The sequence below is a fragment of the Arachis ipaensis genome, chromosome B9 (genome assembly GCF_059453495.1).
Source record: "Arachis ipaensis isolate K30076 ecotype BB chromosome B9, ASM5945349v1, whole genome shotgun sequence".
NCBI classification, from domain to species: Eukaryota; Viridiplantae; Streptophyta; class Magnoliopsida; order Fabales; family Fabaceae; genus Arachis; species Arachis ipaensis.
Window position 1 is genome coordinate 84216666 of NC_142444.1, and position 9419 is coordinate 84226084.

Consider the following 9419-nt stretch of genomic DNA (forward strand, 5'->3'; position numbering starts at 1 on the left):
GAGACTTATTTTGTATCTCATGACATTTTTAGATCTAAACTTTGTACTCTTTGACGGCATGAGTCTCTAAACTCCATTGTTGGGGGTGAGGAGCTCTGCTGTGTCTCGATGAATTAATGCAAGAAATTCTGTTTTCCATTCAAACACGCTTGTTCCTATCTAAGATGTTCATTCGCGCTTAACTGTGATGAAGGTGATGATCCGTGACATTCATCACCTTCCTCAAACCATGAACGTGTGCCTGACAACCACCTCCGTTCTATATCCGATTGAATGAGTGTCTCTTAGATTCCTTAATCAGAATCTCCGTGGTATAAGCTAGAACTGATGGCGGCATTCATGAGAATCCAAAAAGTCTAAACCTTGTCTGTGATATTCCGAGTAGGATTCAATGATCGAATGACTGTGACGAGCTTCAAACTCGTGAGTGCTGGGCGTTAGTGACAGACGCAAAAGGATGAAGAATCCTATTCCAGTATGATCGAGAACCGACAGATGATTAGCCGTGCTGTGACAGAGCATGTAAGCATATTCTTCACTGAGAGGATGGGATGTAGCCATTGATGACGGTGATCCCCTACATACAACTTGCCATAGGAGGACGTGCGTGCGTGAATTAGAAGACAGAGGAAAGCAGAGATTCAGAAGACAAAGCATATCCAAAACTCCAACATATTCTCCATTACTGCATAACAAGTAACCTTTAATTTATGCTCTCTTGGTTATTCGCAATTCAACTGATAAACATAATTGACTTCCTGACTAAGGTTTACGAGATAACCAAAGATTGCTTCAAACCAACAATCTCCATGGGATTCGACCCTTACTCACGTAAGGTATTACTTGGACGACCCAGTGCACTTGCTGGTTAGTGGTACGAGTTGTGAAAAGTGTGATTCATAATTCGTGCACCAAGTTTTTGGCGTCGTTGCCGGGGATTGTTCGTGTTTGGACAACTAATGGTTTATTTTGTTGCTTAGATTAGGAAAAATTTCTCTTTTTGTTTAGAGTCTCGTATTATTGTCGTGTTAAAATTTTAGAATCCTTATTTTCTTATTAAAAACCTTTTTCAAAAATAATTTTTCTATTAGATCCTGTGCCAAACTTTAAGTTTGGTGTTTTCTTGTTGATTTTTCTTTAAATTTTCAAAAATTTATTTTGGTTTTCAAAAAATTTTAAATTTAGTGTTCTTCCTTCATGTTCTTGTGTTCTTGTGAGTCTTCAAAGTGTTCTTGAGTCTTCTTGTGTCTTGATCTTAAAATTTTTAAGTTTGGTGTTCCTTGGTGTTTTCCCTCCAAAATTTTCGAAAATAAGGAGCATTACATCTAAAAATTTTAAATCTTGCGCTATCCTATTGTTTTTCTCTTTCCTCTTAAAAATCAAAAATATCTTTTCTCTCTATTTTAAAAAAACAAATTTTCGAAATATATTTCTAAAATTCAGATTTTTATTTCAAAATTTAAAACTTTTTTTTCAAAATCATCATATCCTTTTCAAAACTTCCTAACCACTTTCTCTCTCCTCAGTTTTTCGAAAATCTTCACTCAATTTTTATTTATTTTATTTCATTTTCGAAATAAATATATAAATAAATAAATAAAAATATTTTTTCTATTTTACATCATCTCCCTTTCTCCATCATGGACCTAAGTGGAAATGAACAGTCCAGGAGGACTCTGGGCATATTCTAACCCCTCTACTGCTTCATATGGGAGTAGTATCTGCATACCATCCATTGGAGTCAGTAGCTTTGAGTTGAATCCTCAGCTCATTATCATGGTGCAGCAAAGTTGCCAGTATTCCGGTCTTCCACAGGAAGAACCTACAGAGTTTTTGGCACAGTTTTTACAAATTGCTGACACAGTACATGATAAAGAAATAGATCAGGATGTCTACAGACTATTACTGTTTCCATTTGCTGTAAAAGATCAAGCTAAGAGATGGTTGAATAACCAACCTAAGGCCAGCATAAGGACATGGAAACAGCTGACAGAAAAATTCCTGAATCAATATTTCCCTCCAAAAAGGATGACACAGCTAAGGCTGGACATCCAAGGCTTTAAACAAGGAGATAATGAATCTCTTTATGATGCCTGAGAGAGATACAGAGAGATGCTACGAAAATGCCCCTCTGAAATGTTTTCAGAGTGGGTTCAGTTAGACATCTTCTACTATGGGCTTGCAGAAGGAGCCCAGATGTCTCTAAATTACTCAGCTGGTGGATCTATCCACATGAGAAAGACAATTGAAGAGGCTCAAGAGCTCATTGATACAGTTGCCAGGAATCAGCATCTGTACCTAAGCAGCAACCCTTCCATGAATGAAGAGGTTAAAACAGTAACTGCTGAACTCAGTCCTGTAAAACAAGCTGCTGAATTCAATCAGCAATTGGACTTTCTAACAAAGCAGCTAGCCGAATTTAAAGACAGGTTACAAGAGACAAGGATGGCTAATATACATATGGACGAACAGTTTAAGCAAACAAAGCAACAGCTGTCAAGGCAAATAGCAGAAGAATGCCAAGCAATTCAACTAAGAAGTGGGAAAACATTAAATACCCCACCTCAAGGCAGCAAAAAGCTAAGAAATGAGCAAACCACCCAAAATTCACCTGAGGACAGTAAGAGTCCAGGGAAAAATAATTCTGGCGCTAAAACACCAGAAAATTGGTGGAAGGCTGGCGCTGAAAGCCCAGACCATGGCCAAAACTGGCGTTCAACGCCAGAAACAAAGCAGGACTGGCGTTCAACGCCAGAAATGGGCAAGGATCTGGCGTTGAACGCCCAAAATGGGCAGGATCTAGTGCTGAACGCCCAAAATGGGCACAATTCTGGCGTTCAAACGCCAGGAACAGACAAGGAGTTGGCTTCTCACGTCACTCCAGCTTCGAACTTTGGCACTCAATTGCCAATGAGGTATCAGACACACACAAGTGCTGATGACAACCCCTCTAAAAAGGCTTCTTCAACCACTTTTGTAGGCAATAAACCTGCAGCAACTAAGGTTAAAGAATATAAAGCCAAGATACCTTATCCTCAAAAACTCCGGAAAGAGGAGCAGGATAAGCAATTTGCTCGCTTTGCAGATTATCTCAGGACTCTTGAAATAAAGATTCCATTTGCAGAACCACTTGAGCAAATACCTTCTTATGCCAAGTTCATGAAAGAGATCTTGAGTCATAAAAAGGATTGGAGAGAAACAGAAAGAGTTCTCCTCACTGAAGAATAAAGTGCAGTCATTCTGAAGAGCTTTCCTGAAAAGCTTAAAGGCCCTGGGAGTTTTCTGATACCATGCATATTAGAAGATAATTGCACCAAGACAGCTTTATGCGATCTTGGGGCAAGCATCAACCTAATACCTGCATCCACTATCAGGAAGCTTGGCTTAACTGAAGAAGTTAAACCAACCCGGATATGTCTCCAACTTGCTGATGGTTCCACTAAATACCCATCAGGCGTGATTGAAGACATGATTGTCAGAGTTGGGCCATTCGCCTTTCCCACTGACTTTGTTGTGCTGGAAATGGAGGAGCACAAGAGTGCTACTCTCATTCTAGGAAGACCCTTCCTAGCAACTGGACGATCCCTCATTGACGTCCAACAGGGAGAAATAACCCTGAGAGTCAATGATGATGAGTTCAAGCTGAACGCTGTCAAAGCCATGCAGCATCCAGACACATCAAAAGACTGCATGAAAGTTGATCTTATTGACTCTTTGGTAGAAGAGATCAACATGGCTGAGTCTTGAATCAGAGTTGGAAAACATCTTTAAAGATGTTCAGCCTGATTTAGAAGATTCAGAGGACATGAAAGAGCCTCTGAAATTTCTTCTGGAAGAGGAGAAACCTCCTAAACCAGAGCTCAAGCCATTACCACCATCCTTGAAATATGCATTTCTGGGAGAAGGTGACACTTTTCCAGTGATCATAAACTCTGCTTTAAATTCACAGGAAGAGGAGGCACTTATTCAAGTGCTAAGGACACACAAGACGGCTCTTGGGTGGTCCATAGGTGACCTTAAGGGCATAAGCCCAGCTAGATGCATGCACAAAATCTTATTGGAGGATAATGCCAAACCCGTAGTGCAACCACAGAGGCGGCTAAATCCAGCCATGAAAGAAGTGGTGCAGAAAGAGGTCACCAAATTACTGGAGGCTGGGATTATTTATCCTATTTCTGATAGCCCCTGGGTGAGCCCTGTTCAAGTCGTCCGAAAAAAAGGGAGGCATGACAGTGATTCATAATGAAAAAAATGAACTGGTTCCTACAAGAACAGTTACAGGGTGGCGCATGTGTATTGACTACAGAAGGCTCAATACAGCCACCAGAAAGGATCATTTTCCTTTACCATTCATAGACCAGATGCTAGAAAGACTAGCAGGTCATGATTATTACTGCTTTTTGGATGGCTACTCAGGCTATAACCAGATTGCAGTAGATCCCCAGGATCAAGAGAAAACAGCATTCACATGTCCATCTGGAGTGTTTACTTACAAAAGGATGCCATTTGGGCTATGTAATGCGCCTGCAACCTTCCAGAGATGCATGCTCTCTATTTTCTCTGATATGGTGGAAAAATTTCTGGAAGTCTTCATGGATGACTTCTCAGTATATAGAGACTCATTCAGCTCCTGTCTTGATCACCTGAAACTTGTTCTGAAAAGATGCCAAGAAACCAACCTAGTTTTAAACTGGAAAAAGTGTCACTTCATGGTGACTGAAGGAATTGTCCTTAGGCATAAAATCTCAAACAAGGGAATAGAGGTGGATCAAGCAAAAATAGAGGTAATTGAAAAATTACCACCACCTGCCAATGTTAAGGCAATCAGAAGCTTTATGGGGCATGCAGGATTCTATAGGAGGTTTATAAAAGATTTTTCAAAAATCGCAAAACCTCTAAGCAATCTACTAGCTGCTGACACGCCATTTGTGTTTGACACAGAGTGCCTGCAGGCGTTTGAAACGCTGAAAGCTAAGCTGGTCACAGCACCAGTCATTTCTGCACCAGACTGAACGTTACCATTTGAGCTAATGTGTGATGCCAGTGATCATGCCATTGGTGCAGTATTGGGATAGAGGCATGACAAGCTTCTGCATGTCATTTATTATGCCAGTCGCGTTCTAAATGATGCCCAGAAAAATTACACAACCACAGAAAAAGAATTACTTGCAGTGGTTTACGCCATTGACAAGTTCAGATCATACTTAGTAGGATCAAAAGTGATTGTGTATACTGACCATGCTGCTCTTAAATATCTACTCACAAAGCAGGATTCAAAACCCAGGCTCATCAGATGGGTATTGCTTCTGCAAGAGTTTGATATAGAAATAAGAGACAGAAAAGGGACAGAGAACCAAGTGGTTGATCATCTGTCCCGGATAGAGCCAGTGGAAGGGACGTCCCTCCCCTTTCTTGAGATCTCTGAGACGTTTCCTGATGAGCATTTATTTGCCATTCAGGAAGCACCATGGTTTGCCGATATTACAAACTATAAAGCTGCAAGGTTCATACCCAAGGAGTACAACAGGATACAAAAGAAGAAATTAATTACTGATGCAAAGTACTACTTGTGGGATGAACCTTATCTCTTTAAGAGATGTGTAGACGGAATAATATGTAGGTGTGTGCCTAGAGAAGAGGCACAAAGGATCCTATGGCATTTCCATGGATCTCAATATGGAGGCCATTTCGGAGGTGAGCGAACAGCCACCAAGGTCTTCCAATGTGGCTTCTATTGGCCCACACTCTATAAAGATTCCCGAGAGTTTGTACGTAACTGTGACAGTTGCCAAAGAGCTGGTAATCTTCCCTATGGTTACATCATGCCTCAACAAGGAATCTTAGAAATTGAGTTGTTTGACGTATGGGGAATTGACTTCATGGGACCTTTCCCACCATCATACTCAAACACTTATATTCTGGTGGCAGTTGACTATGTATCAAAATGGGTTGAGGCTATTGCCACACCCACCAATGATACTAAAACGGTGCTGAAGTTCCTCCAGAAATACATCTTTAGCAGGTTTGGTGTCCCTAGAGTACTAATCAGTGACGGGGGCACTCACTTCTGCAATAAACAGCTTTACTCTGCCATGGTTCGGTATGGAATTCGCCACAAGGTGGCCACTCCATATCATCCACAAACCAATGGGCAAGCTGAAGTCTCTAATAGAGAATTAAAGAGAATCCTGGAACGGACAGTAAATACCCGTAGAAAGGATTGGGCACGGAGCTTGGATGATGCTCTGTGGGCTTACAGGACAGCATTCAAGACCCCTATAGGGACCTCTCCATACCAACTCGTGTATGGTAAGGCATGTCACCTGCCCGTGGAACTGGAACATAAGGCCTACTGGGCAACCAGATTCCTAAACTTTGATGCCAAACTAGCAGGAGAAAAACGATTGCTCCAGCTAAATGAGCTAGAGGAATTCAGATTCATAGCTTTCGAAAATGCCAAGCTTTATAAAGAAAAATAAAAAAAGTGGCATGACAGAAAGCTGTCATCTAGAATCTTTGAACCAAGACAGAAGGTTCTGTTGTTTAACTCTAGACACAGGCTATTCCCCGGGAAACTGAAATCCCGGTGGAAGGGACCATACGTGATTACAAGTGTATCACCATATGGTTATGTGGAGCTTCAAGATATTGATTCTGATAAGAAGTTCATTGTCAATGGACAGAGAATCAAGCATTATCTTGAAGGCAACATTGAGCAAGAATGCTCAAGGCTGAAGCTAGATTAAAAAGCTCAGCAAGGTTCAGCTAAAGACAATAAAGAAGCACTTGCTGGGAGGCAACCTAGCCATGGGGCAACAATCCTCTAAGCATTTTGCCCTATTTTTATTTTTTTATTTTTTATTTTTTATTTGTTTATATAAAGTTCACTGACACTAAGGTGAGGAATCATTTACAGAAGACCTCGGCACACAAAACAGAGAAAAAGAGCTCACTGGCAAGAAAACGCCAGTAAAAGTGCATTTTGGGCGTTCAACGCCCAAAATGGGCATCCACTGGGCGCTGAACGCCAGTAATGGTAGCAATCTGGGCGTTCAATGCCAGAAATGGGCACCCACTGGGCGTTGAACGCCAGTAATGGCAGCAGCTGGGCGTTGAACGCCCAGGAGAGCAGCATTTGGGCGCTGAACGCCCAAAACAGGCAGTGTTTGGGCGTTCAAACGCTAGGAGGGCAGGGAGGAGCCAAATTCAATTTTTCCACACGTATTTCCATTCTAATTTCAAATTTTATGTTTCAATGCATGATTTTTACATGAACATGTTAAGAACCCTAATTTCAAAAAATCCCTCTTTCCAAATTCAATCCAACTCTTTTCAAATCTTTTCTGAAAACAAATCTATCTTTTTCACTCTAAAATCTTTTCAACTAATCCATATCTTTTTCAAATCTCCATATTATCTTTTTCAAAATTCAGATTTATCTTTTTCAAAAATCTATCATATCACTTCAAAATTAAACTATATCTTCTATCTTATCTTTTTCAACTCAATCTTTTTATCTTATCTTTTCCAATTTTTCAAAAACCCACCCCCCATCCCTTTAAATTTGGGTTCGGCCTCACTCCTCTTCCATCAACAATTGCACCTAGCTCTCCTTATATCCCTCTCCTTTCTTTTCTTTTGCTTGAGGACAAGCAAACCTCTAAGTTTGGTGTGTTTATCCGAGATCACTAAGATCATGGTTCCTAAAGGAAAACAACCCACTCCAAGAGGCAAGAAAGAGAGCGTTCCAAAACCACTTTGGAATCAAGGGAAGTTCTTATCTAAAGAACATTCAGACCATTATCTTAAAATAATGGGTCTGAGATCAGTGATCCCGGAAGTTAGATTCGATCTGAAAGAAGATGAATATCCAGAGATCCAGGAGCAAATTTGAATCAGGAACTGGGAAGTCCTAGCTAATCCTGAAACGAAAGTAGGAAGGAACATGGTCCAGGAGTTCTATGCTAATATGTGGCAGACTGACAAGCAAAAACTATCTGGAACTGCCTTCTATGAATTTTGGACCATGGTCAGAGGAAAGATTGTTCATACCACCCCTGACAAGATCAGAGAGATCTTAAAGCTACCTCAGCTAAAGGACGATCTAGACTCCTTCAACAGGAGGATGATGAGAGCAGACATTGACCTGGATAAGATTCTAGAGGACATATGTATCCCTGGAGCCAGTGGACCACCAACACAAAGGGTGTCCCAAATTAACTCAAGAGAGAGGATCTCAAACCAGTCACCAGAGGATGGCTAGACTTCATTGGGCATTCTCTGTTGCCTACTAGCAACCGTTCTGAAGTCACAGTTAAAAGAGCAGTGATGATCCATTGCATCATGATGGAAAAGGAAGTGGAGGTTCATCAGTTGATTTCAGCTGAACTCTACAAAATTGCTAACAAAAATTCTAAAGAGGCCAGGTTGGCTTATCCAAGCGTGATTTCTCTGCTCTGCAAGGACGCTGGAGTGAGGATGGGAATAACCGAGTATATCTCAATTGAGAAGCCAATCACCAAAGCATCAATGGAAAAACAACAAGAACAGGATGATCCCATCAAGAAGAGAGCACAGGAATTCCTCCCAGAGATCCCTCAATCTGAATACTGGGAGTATCTTGAAACGTCTGTTACTAAGATACGGGAAGCTATGGAGCAAATAATAAAAGAACAGAAGGAACACAGTTAAATGCTGACCTATATGTTTAAAGAACAAGAGGAGCAAAGGCGTGACTTAAGGGAATTGAAGCGCCAAAAGTCTTCTCTTGCAGGACCAAGCATCCCAAGGATCAGAGGAACCCCCGTTCCCCCAGAATAAAGGTTGTTAATTTCCAATTTCTGTCTTAACTCTGTGACAGTGTCCTTATAGAAGTTTACCTTAGGAGTCATATAATAGTAATTAGTAGCTATTTTGATTTTATCTCCAATTAAGCTATAGTTTAATTTTTCTCATCATCAGCAAACATGAATAAAGTAGTAGATCTTTTGAATAAGAGGCAATAAAATTTCGAGTTTTAATAAGAGAAATTCTAATTAGTTAAATGTGGTGGCAATGCTTTCTGTCTTCTGAATGAATGATGGAACAGTGCATATGTCTTTTGAATTTGTTGTTTAAGACTGTTAAATATGTTGGCTCTTGAAAGAATGATGAACATGAGACATGTTATTGATAATCTGAAAAATCATAAAAATGATTCTTGAAGCAAGAAAAAAGCAGCGAAGAACAAAGCTTGCAGAAAAAAAAAGAAAAAGAAAAAAAAAAGAAGAGAGAAAAAGCAAGCAGAAAAAGCCAAAAGCTCTTAAAACCAAAAGGCAAAGGCAAATAAAAAGGATCCCAAGGCTTTGAGCATCAGTGGATAGGAGGGCCTAAAGGACTAAAATCCTGGTCTAAGCGACTAAACCAAGCTGTCCCTAACC